The following is a 14,752-nucleotide window of genomic DNA, read 5'->3' as shown; positions in this document are numbered from 1 at the left end:
ACAAGAGACTGTGAGACTTTTTAACAGTATTTGGAACCTCCATTTGTGCACATAGCAACTTTATTCCTATCCCTTCTCATGAATAATGTCCAAGACATTCCACTTATCCCAAGAAATCCCTAGACTTTTCAATTCAACCAAAGTATAAAGACATTTCACATTTTCTGATAGGGATATTAAATATTCCCTTTCAGAATTTCATGGCTTAAAAGCTATCCTTTCTGCCCAAAATAGGCTCATATCTTCCATGGATTCCAAAGAAGAACTCAAGTCTTACTTCTATTCCTCCAAGGAGTGTCTCACATTGCTAATCATAAAAATTCAGCTTTTGATCTATTATCACCTGTAAATGAGTTCTCAGATGTTCTCTATCTCCACGATGTGGCACCAGATGTTCTAAATAGAGGAAAACAAAAATCAAGACATGGCATTTCACACCACACAGACCTCAATTCTCTGCCTTCAGAAAATGAGTACTCAAAATTTTGCCATTCTTCAAAAGGAGAGAGGGAGAATTTACAAACCTGACAAAAGGGCTACAAGGCTTATATCAGAGACCAAGGGGAGCCTAACTACTTCTGCTTCTGCCAACAGAGGCCACAGATCCTCAGGATCTCATAAGGATGGGCTCAGATTTCTCCCATCTCCCCAAGACATAAATAGAGTGTCCAAATCTACTAAAACCAAATAAAATCAGCTGCTTGTTACCAGGCTAACACTCAAGATTTCCATTCAGAAAATGGGGATTACAAATGATCCTCCTTCTTAAAAAGAGGACACATGTGTACAAACTCTGCATCCATTTGCACACACCCAAAGGAGGCTCAAATCCCAGTTGTTCTAGTACACTGAGGATAGTAGAGTCGGGGGTGAGTAGGACAGAACATCATCTGTACCAATACCACTGGGAATAACTGGATCCAGCAGGAGCCAGGTACACATTTCATCTGCTTGATGAGTGGCACTTGGGTTCCTTACAGTCTGCACCAGACTACCTTGGGTGCAAACTTGGTGGCCAGTCACACAGTCCCCCAAGGAGGCAACACTTACAGGCGTTCTAGCACAAACAGGATCTTAGGATCCCAGGATCCCAAGATCCCATAAAACCAGGAACTTGGTCACAGCAGGGACTCAGCATTTCAGAGGCAGCTAGAATCCCAGGAACTCTGACAAACCCAGAATCTTAGGATGGCAGGATGCTAGAATCATAGGATCACAGAGCCACCTGGTCTCTGAGGAGTTCTGACTCAACCAGGAATATAGGAAGGACAGGCTCTAGTCAGATATAGTGAGGGCAGGGTGCACTAGAGATAATCAGATGGCAGGTGGTGAGTATAAGAACAGAAGTAAAAGAAACCAAGGTTACTTGGTATCATCAGAACCGAATTTTCCCACTATAGCAAGTCCTGGGTACACCATCACACGAGAAAAACAATATTTTGATCTAAAGTCACTTCTCATGATGATGATGGAGGACTTTAAGAAGAACATGAATAACTCTCTTAAAGAAATACAGGAGAACCCCCATAAATAGGTAGAAAGACTAAAGAGGAAATAAAAAAATCCCTTAAAGAATTACAGAAAAACACAATCAAGCAGGCAAAAGAAATAAATGAAACCATCCAAGATCTAAAAATGGAAAGAGAAATAATAAGATATCACAAAGAGGCACAACCCTGGAGTCAAAACCCTAGGATAGAAATGAGGAGTAACAGATGCAAGCATCACCAACGGAATATAAGACATAGAAGAAAGAATCTGAGGTGCAGAAGATACCATAGAAATCATTGAAACAAAAGTCAAAGAAAATGAAAAAAATAAATAAAAAAAATCTCCTAACCCAAAACATCCAGGAAATCCAGGACACAATAACAATATGACACATTAGGATAATAGGTATAAAAGAGAGTAAAGACTTCCAACTTAAAGGCCAGTAAATATCTTCCACAAAATTATAGAAGAAAACTTCCCTAACCTAAGGAAAGTGATGCCCATGAATATACAAGAAGCCTACAGAACTCCAAATAAACTGGACCATAAAAGAAGTTCCTTCCATCACGCAATAATAAAAACACCAAAATGCACTAAACAAAGAAAGAATATTAAAAGCAGTATTAGAAAAAGGTTAATTAACATATAAATGCAGATATGTCAGAATTACACCAGTCTACTCACCAGAAACTATGAAAACTTGAAGATGCTAGGCAGATGTAATACAGACCTTATGAGAACAAAAGTGTCAGTCCAGGCTACTATACCTAGGAAAATTCTCAACTACCACAGACAGAGAAACCAAGATATCCCATGACAAAACCAAATTTAAACAATATCTTTCCATAAATCCAGACCTCCAAGGGAAAATAGATTGAAAACATCAACACAAGGAGGGAAACAACACCCTAGACAAAGCAAGAGAAGATACAAACTCAAGAGATTATAGCCACACAGACATAATTACACCTCTTACAACAAAATAACAGAAAATAAAAATCACTTGTCTTAATATCTGTTAACATCAATGGACTCAGTTCCCCAAAAAAGACAAAGACTAAGAGATTGGATATCTAAACAGGACCTAGTATTTTGCTGCATACAGGAAACACACCAAAGTGACAAATGTAGACACTCCCTCAGAATAAAAGGTTGGAAAACAATTTTCCAATCAAATTGTCCTGAGAAACAAGCTGGAGTAGCCATTCTAACACTGAATAAAATCCACTTTCAAGCAAAAGTTACCAAAAAGAATAAGGAGGGACATTCCATACTGGTCAAAGGAAAAATCTACCAAGATGAACTCTCAAATCTGAACATCTATTCTCCAAATGCATGGGCACCCACATTTACAAAAGAAACTTTATTAAAACTCAAAGTAAACATCACACTCTACACAGTAATATTGGGAGGCTTCAACACCACACTCTCAGCAATGGACAGATCATGGAAACAGATACTGAACAGTGACACAGTGGAAGTAAAAGAAGCTATGAACCAAATGGATCTAACATTTGATATTTAAAGAACATTTCATATTAAAGCAAAAAAATATAACTTCTCAGCACCTCCAATATTGACCATACAAGTGGTCACAATACAGGCCTCAACAGATAGAAGAAGATTGAAATAATGCCATGCACTCTATCAGATCATCATTGAATAATGCTAGTCTTAAATTACAACAAAAACTATGGAAAACACACATATACATGGAAGCTGAATAATTCTCAACTCAAGGATAACCTGGTCAGGAAGAAATAAAATAAGAAATTAAAGACCTATTAGAGTTTAATGAAAATGAAGACACACCATAACAAAATCTATGGGACACAATGAAAACAGTGGTAAGAGGAAAACTCATAGCTCTAAGTCCCACAATAATGAAACTGGAGAGACCTTATACTAGCAGCTTGATAACACATCTTAAAGCTCTAAATAAAAAAGAAGCAAACACACAGAAGAGGAGTAGAGAGCAGGAAATAATCAAACTCAGGTCAGAAGTCAACCAAATAGAAAGAAAAAAGAACTGTACCAAAAAACAACAAATCCGGGAGCTGGTTCTTTGAGAAAATCAACAAGATAGATAAACCTTTAGCAAGACTAAACAGAAGGCACAGAGACAGTATCCATATTTATAAAATCAGAAATGAAATGGGAGTCATAACAATGGAAACCATGAAAATTCAAAAAATCATTAGATCCTACAGCAAAAGTATATACTCAACTAAATTGGAAAATTCGGATGAAACGGACAATTTAATAAACACATACCAGGTTCCAAACTTAAAACAGGATCAGATAAACCATCTAAACAGTCCCATAACACCTAAAGGAATAGAAGCAGTCATCAATAGTCTCCCAACCAAAAAAAAAAAAAAAAAAAAAAAAAAAATGATCTGGACCAGATAGGTTTAGTGGAGAATTTTATCAGACCATTAAAAAAGACCTAATACCAATACCCTTCAAACTATTCCACAAAATAGAAACAGAAGGTACACTACCCAATTCATTCTATGAATCCACAATTATGCTTATACCTAAACCACACAAAGACAAATCGAGGATAGAGAACTTCAGACCCATCAACCTTATGAACATTGATGCAAAAATACTTAATAAAATTCTTCCTAACCAAATTCAAGAATACATCAAAGTGATCATTCAGCATGAAAATATAGGATTCATCCCAGAGATACAGGGATGGTTCAATATACTGAAATACATCAATGTAATCCATTACATAAACAAACTCAAAGGAAAAAAACCACATAATCATTTCATTAGATGCTGAAAAAGAATTTGACAAAATTCAGCATCCCTTCATGTTAAAAGTTTCGGAAGGATCAAGAATTCGAGGCCCATAACTAAACATAGTAAAAGCAATACACAGCAAACCAGTAGCCAACATCAAACTGAAGTGAGAGAAACTCGAAGCAATACCACTAAAATCAGGAACTAGACAAGACTGCCCACTCTCTTTCTACCAATGTAGTACATGAAGTTCTAGAGAGGGCAATTAGACAACAAGAGGAGGTCAAAAGGATACAAATTGGAAAGGAAGAAATCAAAATTTCACTATTTGCTGATGATATGATCTTATACTGAAGTGGCCCCCAACAATTCCACCAGAATATAAAATTAACTCAAACAAATCAGTACCCTACGTCTACACAGTCTGAGAAAGAAATTAGGAACTGATACTCTATACAATAGCCACAAATAATATTACATACCTTGGTGTGACACTAACCAAGCAAGTGAAAGATCCATATGACAAGAACTTCAAGTCTCTGAAGAAATAAATCAAAAAAGATATCAGAAGATGGAAACATCTCCCATGTTCATGGATTGACAAGAATAATATAGTTAAAATGGCCATCCTGCTAAAAGCCATCTACAGATTCAATGCATTCTCCATCAAAATTCATAATCACTTCTTCATGGAGTTAGAAAGAGAAATTTGCAAATTCATTTGGAATAACAAATAAATCAGGATAGCAAAAACTATTCTCAACAATAAAAGAACTTATGTGGGAATCACCATCCCTGACCCCAAGCTGTATTACAGAGCAATAGTGATAAAAACTGCATGGTTTTTCTACAGAGACAGGCAGGAAGGTCAATGGAATAAAACTGAAGACCCAGGAATGAACCCACACACATATGGTCACTTGATATTTGAAAAATGATATAAAACTACCCAGTGGGAAAAAAGACAGCATTTTTAGCAAATGGTGCTGGTTCAACTGACAGTCAGCATGTAAAAGAATGCAAATAAACCCCTTCTTACCTCCTTGTACAAAACTCAAGTCCAAGTGGATCAAGGACTTGAGAGAAAACCAGATACTCTGAAACTTATAGAGAAAAAAATTGGGGAAAATCCTTGAACAAATGGCACAGGGAACAAAATCCTGAGCAGAACACCATTGGATTATACTCTAAGATCAAGAATAAATAAATGGGACCTCATAAAATTGCAAAGCAAAGGACAGTATCAAAAGAACAAAAAGGCAACCAACAGATTGGGAAAAGATCTTTACCAATCCTACATCTGATTGAGGACTAATATTCAATGTATACAAAGAACTTGAGAAGTTAGACTCCAGAGAATCAAATAACCCTATTAAAAATAGGGTACAGAGCTAAACAAGGTATTTTCAACTGAGGAATATCAAATCACCGAGAAGCACCTAAGGAAATATTCAACATCTTTAGTCATCAGGGAAATGCAAATCAAAACAACATGAGATTCCACATCACACCAGTCAGAATGGCTAAAATAAAAACTCACGTGACATCCAATGCTGTCAAGAATGTGGAAAAAGAGGAATACAGCTCCATCGATAGTAGGATTGCAAGTTGGTACAATCACTCCAAAAATCTGTTTGGCTGACTCAGATCTACCATCCCAATAAGAAACAAACAGCTTATCCATCAGTCTGTATTGGTTAGAAATAAACGTTAATAAACCCCCTCAAAATGAATAAGAGAAAGAGAGAGATTGAGAAAAACAAAGAAAGAAAGAGAGAAAGAAAGAAAGAAAGAAAGAAAGAAAGAAAGAAAGAAAGAAAGAAAGAAAGAGAAGGAAGGAAGGAAAGGAAAGGAAGGAAGGAAGGAAGGAAGGAAGAAAGAGAGAAAGAGAGAAAGAAAGAAAAAGAGAAAGGAAGAAAGAAAGAGGGAGAGAAAGAAAGATAGAAAGAGTGAGAGATAGGTAGAAAGGGAGAGAGAGTGATAGAGGACAGAAGAAAGGAAGGAAGGAAGGAAAGAAGGAAGAAAGGAAGGAAAGAAGGAAGAAAGGAAGGAAAGAAGGAAGGAAGGAAGGAAGGAAGGAAGGAAGGAAGGAAGGAAGGAAGAGAGAGCAGTCAACTTTGGATTCAAATTCATGGTTAATTAAAATACCTCAGCCCGGATCCAAGATCCGAGGCCATCTATCTTTAAGATACTCAGAGGAGAGGTACTTGTCTTCCAGTTCCATATCTGGGTGGCTTACTATAAGTTTAAGTAGGGAACAGATACAGAGACTTTGAACAGCCTGTCAGCAGAAACCTCAGATTGCTATCAAGTCCCATTGGAAGACTTTGAGATAAGAATTTTATAGAGTTCTCTGAAGAAGTAGAAGTTTACAGTGCCAGGTTCATCCTTCTTTACAAAAAATAAACAGGGATACTCCCCTTCTGTCCAAAAGGGTATAGGATATTTCTCCTTTGCAAAATTTTGTTAGTTTTCTTCTTTTTATGACCAAGACATTTAAGTTACCCATATGATCCTATGTACTCTAAGAACATCCACTTCTGTGCAAAGGTCCATAGGGTATTTCACCATAAACCAAGAAGTATTGTTCCCTCTTGTTAGGGTTCAGAGAAATACAGAAGATCAAGCAAATCCTGGAAGCTCAGTTTTCTTGATTATTCACCTGACATGCTGTAATATCATCAATCTGTCTAAGTTCTGGTTGTCTGAACATAATTATTGAGAGGCAATCTTGCTGGGGAAATCAATTGAAGCTGTTCTGGTATTGATACTTGGTCTCTTGCAGATTCAGCTAAAGATATGGATACCATAGACTGTGAAGAACAGATAGAAGATGAAGAAATATGAGGATATTGTGAGCTACGGTAGTCAATTTAAATTTGCTCAGAGTATTGTGGGAATTTTCATGCTCTGATTATCTCTCCTGTCTCTTGCACATCAGAAGCTCCTCTTTTTCCTAGAGGACTCACTCCCATGTTTGTTTAAGGAGGCATCAAAAGTGCCAGTGGAAGCAAAGGGATCTGCAGACTATCCAGTTATTCCAAAGGAGGTATAGACATTCAATTAATGTGAGGAGACCCACAAAACTTCATGATATTATAAAGTGAGATTCAGACAATTATTTTAAATACATGGTTCCTTATTTTTCTTTAGTTTAAGGTAAACTATAGATTCATAAGCGATGGAATCAAGAAAATCTGACATATAAACTGTCAAGGAAGATGGATACATTCTTTTTTCTTTGAACAAAGGAACTTTAGACACACACTTTCATTTCAACGGAGCTTCTTCTGATTAAGAAAGCTGCTGACCAAGCCACTGACATGAAAACTCATTCAGATTTTATTATGCTTTTCCCCCAAGAAAAATTTAAATCATCATGCCCTTAAAATGATTACTCACAGAATTCATTTTTATTTATAGACTCCTCAGTTCTACTTCGCTAAGATATTGGACTACACATGGAGGGGTCTGATTATTCTGGAAGCATGTATATAATAGAGGATTGCAATTTGATCATCAATAGGAGGAGAAGAGCTTGGCCCTGTGAAAGTTCTGTGCCCCAGTGTAGGGGAATGCCAGGGCCAATAAGTGGAGAGGGTGGGGTGGCAGGCATGGGGAGGGGAGGCAACAGGGGTTTGTTTTTGTTGTTTTTGTTTGTTTCTTTGTTTTTTGGAGGGGAAACTAGGAATGGAGAAATTTACATGTAAATAAAGAAAATATATAATAAAAAAAAAGGAAAAAAATAGTGTCCTTATGACCTGCCAAGCAAGGAATGCCCAAATGATCGAAAGGATTGCAGTCCACTTTAACCTGATGTCCTGAGGGATGACAGTAAAATTCTGAGCAATAATCTAACACCTTCAAACTTTAGAACTTTCACCATAAATGGAGAAATTTTTTTGCTCATACCAATGTGCTTCTGCACACAAATGCACATGGAAAACACAGAGCCATGGTTTACCAAACAAAATGTAAGAAAAAATACTCTGATTACTGGCATGCACACGTCAGAGTCCCAGAACACATGATTATGCTGGACTGTGAAGACATTTCTACCTGATAGGATATTTACTGCACCATCTTCGAATTCCAAATGTATTCTTTTGCCAGAGGGATTATGTGATTTTCCTACTCTTCCCTACCATCAAAACACATTCTTCCTTTCAAAAAGGAGCCCACCATCTCTCCACTTATGGTCAAGATAGTGCAAACCCTAACTGATCATGAATAGATCCACAAGCAATTCTATCTATAAACAAAGTAAACATTAATCAAAGTAAAACATTACTCTATGGATTGATGTGCACTAATCCAAGTTTAGCAATCAGAGAAAACAACATGTGCTATCAGCCATCAGGCAAGTCAATAGAAATGGAATGACTAACAATTCCGCCCAGAACTGGACATCTATACATAAATTAGAGGAATTTACATAGCCAGTAAAAGTTATCTAGGCCTTTGGTAGAAGGAATTAGTTGCTACCTTGTCTTTCCCAGAAGGAACACAAACTTCAAAAATACCAAACTCTGAATAAGAATTATATACTTAAAATCAGTGTTGGGAGTTTTCTCCATTTTATGAGGTACCAGGGACATTTAACTTTGACAGAAGTATATCTGGTACCTTCACACTTTGCCTGAAGAAGATTCTTGCTCTGGAACCCTGATTCACCCCAAAAACTGTATATAAATCCTGTCCAGGAATTAAAAGTATGCAAGAGATCTATTCTGTCATCTGAGCCTTTTGTTCTAAGAGATATAACACTTGAGGAGAGGTCTACTCTTCTGAAACCCAGCCTGAAACTGTGATGCACTTCTCACTGGCTAGTTGGCCTCTTGTCAGGTCAACCAAACCAATTCAGTGCTGGGCAGTGCAGAGCAACTGAGTGACCTGGAAAGTATGGCAGAGTCCAAGTGAAGCCCACTATGGCAGCAGAAGCAGCAGAAGTATCTTCTCCTCACTGCCTTTCCTCACTTCCCTTCACCATAACTCTCACACCTGGCTGGGACAGAGATCTCTGTGGAAGATTCTTGTACACATCGCCCCCAGCCCGTTCATGCACATGCACACACATTTCAAAATTTATGTAATTCTGGAGAACTCTAAGAAAGAATTTGAAAATAGGAGCTTGGTACTGCTGTAATAAGCCTGACCATGATGGTGTATGGAAGAGTTTTTGGATTTTTGGCCTTTTATTTGGAAAGCAGTGGAATATTTTAGATGGGCCTTAAATGGGGTATCCTGGTAGGAATATAGAAGACTTTTGGCTGAGAGTGATTTTAATGAACAGACCTGGCCAAGAGGTATTAGTGGAGAATTTCAGTATGTGGCATAGAGACTATTTTAGTTGTATTTTTGGTGAAGAATGTGGCTAATTTTTGCCACTTTCTGAAATGTCTGCCTGAGGATAAGATGAAGAGATTGAAAATAATTGCTTTGAAAGAGGAATTCTTGAAACAGTGTAGTATACATTCTGTTGTGTAGTTACTAATGTTCACTCTCATGAACAGTGTTTTAATGAATAGGAGGACCTGAGGAGGAGTTGAATAATGAAGTGAGTAAGATGACACATTATGTGTACAATCAACCTTTTCAGCCATCTCTGTCATTGTAAAATAGGCACATGTACAAAATGACCATGTTGTCAGAGATAAGAGTTATGCTTGAGTTCAACAATATGGACATCCACTCATTAAGGGTTACCTGGCTACAGCTGCTTCTGAATGCCAGATCTGCTAACAGCAGAGACCAAGCAGGTATCAACCAATCAAGGAGGAAGTTTGACTACATTGTAACACTTCTTCTGTGGAAAAGACAAAAGTTTGTTCTGGCACCTGTAGATACTTCTTCTGGTTATGGATTTGTCTTTTATGCACATAATGTTTCTTCCAAACCCACTTTCTGTGGACTTGCAGAATGCCGCCTCAACATTCATGGTATTCCACACAGATTTGTTTCTGAACAAAATTCATTTTACAGCCATAGAAGTGTGACAGTGGACCCACAATCATGCAATGCATTGAACTTAACATGTTCCCCATATTCTGAAGCAGTAGTTCTGATAGAGAGTTGGAGCGGCCTTTAGAAGACATAGTTCCAGCACCAATTAGGTGGCAACAGCATGGAATGCTTAAGATTATTCTGAAGGCAGTATATGCTTTGAATCAGTATCTAATATATGGTACAGTGTCTCCCATAAGCACCATCCATGGGCCCAGGAGTCAAAGGGTGGAAAGGAAAAATACTTCCCCTTACTATGTCTCCTAGGAACACACCAGGAAGGTTTTTTGCATCCTGTCCCCACCACCCTAAGTTTTCTGGCTTAAAGTCTTGAATCCAAACTAGGTAGTGCTCCTGCTATAAGCCACAACAGACAGTCCAAGGAATTACAAGCTCAGAAATGCCCCTTGTGATTTTGAGCTTCTAGTGCCCTTAAACTATTGGGGTAAGAAAGGACTAACAATATTCAGAGGATTGATAGATCCACATTATTATGGGAAAATTGGATTTCCTCTTCACAATGGAGCTAAGAAGAATTCTGTCCAGAGTATAGAGCCTTTAGGTTGTCGCATAGTAATGCCATCTCCTGTGATTAAACTCAATGGGAAACCACAACAGTGTAATCTAAGCAGGATGAAGAGACCCATCAAGAATGGTGGTATAGGTCACTCCTCCAAGAGAAGAACCAAGACAGGGTAAGATTCTGTCAGAGGGTAGAGGAAATACATGATGGTTAGTAGAAGAAGGTAGTTATAAATATCATCTAAAGCCACATGCTCTATTGGAGAAACTAGGATTTTAAGTGGTATGAGTACTTCCATTTGATTTTGCTAAGAATAAATTTTTATGGATATATGTACTTATTTCCCCTCTCTTTAATATCAATTGAGAGACTATCAATTGACATTTAAATTCATATACTAAAAATATGTTCTACAAAAATCCAGGATAAACAACTAGACTCATGAAACTGAGAAACTACTAGTCTTTAACTTCCAACTCACATGTATGCACTGTTGGGTTTGTTGGACTACAAACTCTAAGCCATTACAATAAATTTACTTAATATATATAGAGAGAGACATTCCATATGTTATGTGACTCAACAGAACTCTATCTAAGACAGATTCTGAGTTGTCCTCTCTTTCTTAGGCCTTAGAGCATCAACTTTTCCCAATGTTTACTTGCTCCTTCTCAATACATTGAGCAAGAGGACAAAACTCTACTAGCACTTACAATGCCCCAGACCTGATTTGTACAGTGGTGCCTAAAGCACATATTTTGTGTTGCATGTTCGTTATATATGTCTATTCCTGCAGGAAACTTTGAGACTTTTCTTTTTAAATGTGTACCAGAATGTGGGAGTCTTATATCACTCATTCTACACAAAAGACTATATAATATTTCCTATCTTCCATGTATGATAGTGGACAAATTGTCTACCTACATCTAGCAATTGGATATCAGACCTTCAATTTCTACAAAAGGGGACCTGGAAAATCAAACCCTGTAGAAAGAGCATTCAAAAGTGGTCCCTGTGTCCAAGGGGTGTCTCAGACCTTCACCATCTGCTGTAGGGGACTACAAGGCCACACTATGAGAAAAGAAAGACCAGAGATTTCCTTCTGCCCATACCTCGCACATGACCCTATGAACTAAGATTGTTTTAAAGCTATCTTCTTTGACAAAGATATGCATACAACACATATGACACCGATGGTACCTCAAATTTTTCTGCTTTTAGATTAGACAGTATATAGAAAGCTGAAAATTACCCTCATGCAATATGTTCTAAATTCGTGATCAGAGATGCATCATCCCTAGCCTTTAGTCACAACTGTATACAAACTTGAGGAAACATCAATGGTTGCATATCCACTTGTTCTGTTGAAAGATTGTTGCGTGCACCCTCAAAATTTTCACAGTGTATGCATATTTTGTGTAAAATATTTGGAAGGTAGTGAGGAAGAGCCCCAATCTTCCTCTAATACCCAGGGAATCCTGAGACTTTCCCCTGTTGACCATTGGCAAACTGGAGATTTTGGTTGGGGCAATAATATGACTGGGAACCCCCATGCTGTGATCCAAGACATTGAATATTTCTCCTTTGTGGAAGGTATTCTCAGAACTTCTCATTCTGAGACACTGTTCTCAAAAATGCCCTGTTCCCAAGATATCTCACATACTCCTTGTTTATTGAAGAGGTCATGAGGACACCTTGAGAGTGGCTTGACATTTCCTTCATTAACAATGTGGCCTTCAAACTTGCCCACTTCTACAGAGAATAATATGAATCTCTATCTTTGACAAGGAAACACACACATTCTTTTCTTTAAAAGGAGACATTAGACATGTTCTTTTGCATAAATAGGTGTTGTGCCTTGTATCTTCAACCATTCCTTTATGTCTTTAAATGGCCTCCATCATATATACTCTAAATAAGAGAGATTCAAGAGCTTCGCCTTTTGTCATGATGACAAGGGAAATATCTTGTTACTCTCTGATTGAAGCTATTGACTCAGAGCAGACTAGAAATATCATCTGTCTCTCAAGAGATTATACAGCTTTCATCAATTGCTTGAGAAGGTCCTGGGTTTCTATCTCCTTCACCACTTAGTTTAGAGGCTGAAGAATCTACCATATGTACAATATCTGTGTCAGGGACTCTAGAATCTTCGATATCTATGAAAAGTGCTCTGGGAGTTTTGAACCCTAATCAATGTATGCTGGGTCTATCAGAACTTAACCAAGGGATTCTGGGAACACAACCATCTTTCCAGGAAACTGGAACTTTCTTAACCAGCCCATGGGCTACTAGAATCTATGCCATATACCCATGTATTGTGAGAGTTTATTTTCAACAATTTCTAGGAATCTCGGTTTGTGCACATGGCAACATTATCCCTATTCATTGTCATGATTAGTGTCCAAGACATTCCCCTTATCCCAAGAAAAGCCCTAAACTTTTCAATTCTACCAAAGTATATTGAGAAATATCCCAGTTCCTGAAGGGGATATTATATATTAACTTTCAGAACTTCATGGCTTAAAAGCTATCCCTTCTGCCCCGAAAAGGCTCACATCTTCCACGTTTGCCAAAAAAGGACTCAAGTCTTACTTCTATTCTTCCAAGAAGTGTCTCACACTGCCAATCATCAAAATTGGGCTTCTGATCTGGTACCACGTGTAAATAAGTTCTCAGATGTTCTCTGTCTCCACGATGTAGCACCAGATGTTCTAAATAGAAGAAAACAAAATCAAGACAATCCTTTTCAGACCAACCAGACCTCAATAATCTGTCATCAAAGATGAGTTCTCAAAACTTTACCATTCTTCCAAAATGAGGGATCGAGAGTTTCTAAACCTGAAAAAAGGGGTACATGTCTTAAATCAGAGACCAAGAGAAGCCTCACTTCTTCTGCTTCTGCCAAGGGAGACAATTGATCTTCAGTATCTCATAAGGAGGGGATCAGATTTCTCCCATATCTCCAACACATCAATAGATGGTCCAAATCTACTAAAACCAAATGAAAATGGCCACACCCAACCAAACAGACTCTTACAATTCCCATTTACAACATGCGGGTTACAAATACCCTTTCTTAAAAAGAAAATACATAAATTCTTTGTTTCAAAACATGAACACCGAAAAGCTACCCCCAAGGAACACATGGCATCTTGCATCTATGTACAAAAGGCAGTGAAATGACTTTCTCTCATAGAGAATCACCCATACAACTTCTCATCATGGGAAGCCCAGACTCGGGACTTGTATCAGGAGTAGCCTGAGGAATGCCCCTGAGACCAAGAAGCCCTCAAAATTTCTCCTGCAAAAAAGAAGGCATTGAGACATTTCAATATAGAAACAGTACCCATGGGAGTATCATACCTTCATCATCAGCCTAAGAGGTTGTCTGCCTTTCTGTTTCTACTGAAGAGCACTCAACATATGCTGTTTTCATTAAAGAGGAAAAAAGCTTTCCTTTAGTGCCAGAGGAGGCCAGGGCTTTGCTTCCTGTACCATGGGAACTCATATGTATTCAGATTCCTAAGGGGAATATCATGTCCTTCCCTGTTGTCTAAGAAAAATTGAAACATATCATATCCCAATTAGGAGACAAGAGAACTTCCCTGATTTACCAAGGGAGAGACAAAGCCTTCCAATATGACTATGGTTTCCCCATTGTAAACCTTCTCTCACTGGAGGCCACAAATATTCACATTAATTCATATGCAGTCTCCAAAGGTCAGCACCATCAAACGGGAGCTTTAGTTCAACCCTCTTCTTTCAAGGAGTTATTAGACCTTTAAGTCTGAACAATGTGACTTCAGGCGCTGCTAGTCTCACCATAATGACATTAGATATGGCCCCTTGTTTCAAACAGCCTCAGATGCTTTCAAGGTAAAAGAGAGGTCCTCTTAAATGTACCATCTAAGAAACTGGGCTTCAGAGATGCTCCTTGTGACATAAGAGAATCCAGAATATTTTCCTCTAATCAAGCCC

The 14,752-nt window shown here is 38.0% G+C and overlaps 1 long non-coding RNA gene across 1 annotated transcript in view; it reads right to left on the bottom strand.

Annotated features, from left to right (window-relative positions):
• Positions 1 to 343: 343 nt before the first annotated feature.
• The window catches only part of LOC116087626, a 17,459-nt gene continuing 3,050 nt past the window's right edge, over positions 344 to 14,752 (bottom strand). The window contains exons 2-3 of the long non-coding RNA XR_004117520.1: positions 13,367 to 13,485; positions 344 to 396 (exon numbers count right to left, since the gene is read on the bottom strand). This is a non-coding gene — a long non-coding RNA (uncharacterized LOC116087626). The remainder of the gene's footprint in view (positions 397 to 13,366; positions 13,486 to 14,752) is intronic.

This window comes from Mastomys coucha, unplaced genomic scaffold (genome assembly GCF_008632895.1).
Source record: "Mastomys coucha isolate ucsf_1 unplaced genomic scaffold, UCSF_Mcou_1 pScaffold13, whole genome shotgun sequence".
Lineage (NCBI taxonomy): Eukaryota > Metazoa > Chordata > Mammalia > Rodentia > Muridae > Mastomys > Mastomys coucha.
Note: the sequence above shows the minus strand (reverse complement) of the source record. Positions and strands in the feature narration are given on the sequence as shown.